This window comes from Elephantulus edwardii, unplaced genomic scaffold (assembly GCF_000299155.1).
Source record: "Elephantulus edwardii isolate Elephantulus edwardi_28Jun2011 unplaced genomic scaffold, EleEdw1.0 scaffold00042, whole genome shotgun sequence".
Lineage (NCBI taxonomy): Eukaryota > Metazoa > Chordata > Mammalia > Macroscelidea > Macroscelididae > Elephantulus > Elephantulus edwardii.
In genome coordinates, this window is record NW_006399792.1 from 13,740,030 (window position 1) to 13,741,914 (window position 1,885).

Sequence of the window (1,885 nt, forward strand, 5' to 3'; positions counted from 1 at the left end):
AACAACAACAACAACAACATAATCTATAGATCCCAGAACACTTGATTTTGCTCATGAGAAAATTTTACTTGAACCAAGAATCAGTCCTCAGAACAGAGCAAGGAAATACTGCATGGTTCAAAATAAGGAAAGAAGTATGTCAGGGATACATTTTGTCTTGATAACTTTTTCAATCTGTATAAGTAACATATCTTTCATGAGACTGGAATTTATAAGGAAGAATGTGGCATCGGGATTGGAGGAAGATTTTTCAATAACGTAGATTATGGTAATGACACAACCTTGCTTGCTAAAACTGAGGGGGACCTGACGTGTTTCCTACAGGTCAAGGAGTATAGTCTTTAGTATGGATTAAAACTCAACATCAAGCTGTTGTTGTTGTTGTTGTTGTTGTTGTTGTTGCTGTTGTTGTTGTGTGTCGTTGAGTTGCCTGAGAGTCATAGCAACCCTATGTACAACAACCCTAAACCCTGCTTTATCCTGTGCCAATATCACCCGCTCTGACACACCTGCACTGATTACCCCAGTCACTGAATCAATCCACTTCATAGAAGGTCTTCCTCTCCTGCACTGTCCCTCCACCCTCCCAAGCATGATATCTCTCTTCAAGGATGGGTCTTTCCTTGCAACATGTCCAGAGTATGTCATAAAGCTTCAGAATCCTTGCCTCCAACTAGCAGCCTGGTTTAACACTCTCTAGGACAAATCTGTTCATTTTCTTAGCAGTCCATGATATATTCAATACTCTTCACCAACACCACAGCTCAAAGGCATCAATTCTCCTTCTATCCTCCCTAGTCATTGTCCAGATCTCTGACGGATAGCTCTCTGACTGCAAAGACCATGGCCTGTATCAGGTGCACCTTAATCTCCAGAGTGACATCATTGCTCATCAGTACTCTGGAGAGGTCTCTAACAGCAGAATTTCTCATTGCAATATATCTTTTAATCTCCTGGCTTCTGGTGCCAAGAGTGTTGACTGTAGAGTCAAGCAAATTAAAGCTGTTAAGAGTCTCAATCTCTTCACCATCCATCAGTATGCTGCCAATTGGCCCAGTGGTGAAAATCTTTGTTTTCTTGATATTGAGACTCAATCCATATTGACGGCTGTAGTCCTTGACCTTTTGCAGCAAACAATTCAGGTTCCCCTCAGTTTTGGCAAGCAAAGTAAAGTATTACAATGAAATATGCACGCAGCTGGAGTCAGAAAATCAAAAGGGCCAAACTCGCTCAGCATTTCTTAAGCTCAAGGAATTGAAAAACAAATTCAAACCTTGAGTTGCAATACTTAAGAATGCTTTGGGCAGAATATTAAATGAGCCATGAAGTATTAAAAGATGATGAAAAGAGTATAAAGAATTATTATACTGAAAGGAATTGGTAAACGCAGAAGAGTTTTATGATACAACATAAAAGCAAGAGCCTATGGTGATGAAGAAAGAAGTTCCAGCGCTTTGAAAGAATTAGCAAAAAATAAGGCCCCAGGAATTGATGGTATAACAACTGACATATTTCAACTAAAAAATACTGCCCTAGATGTGCTCACCAAGTTGTGTCAAGAAATCTGGAGTAGAATCACTTGGCCAACTGATTGGGAGAGATCTATATTTGTTCCTATTTCAAAGAAAGGTGATCCAACAGAGTGTGGAAATTATCATTTATACCACATGCAAGCAAGATTTTGCTGAAGATTATTTTTTTAAAAAAAAACCAACTAGAACAGCAGCACATCAACAGAACTGCCAGAAGTGCAGGCTGGGTTTAGAATGGGTCATGGTACTAGCGATATTGTAGCTAATGTTTGATAGATTTTGGCTGAAAGCAGGGAGTACCAGAGGAACGGCTATCTGTGTTACATTGATTATGCAAAGTCGTTTAACTGTGT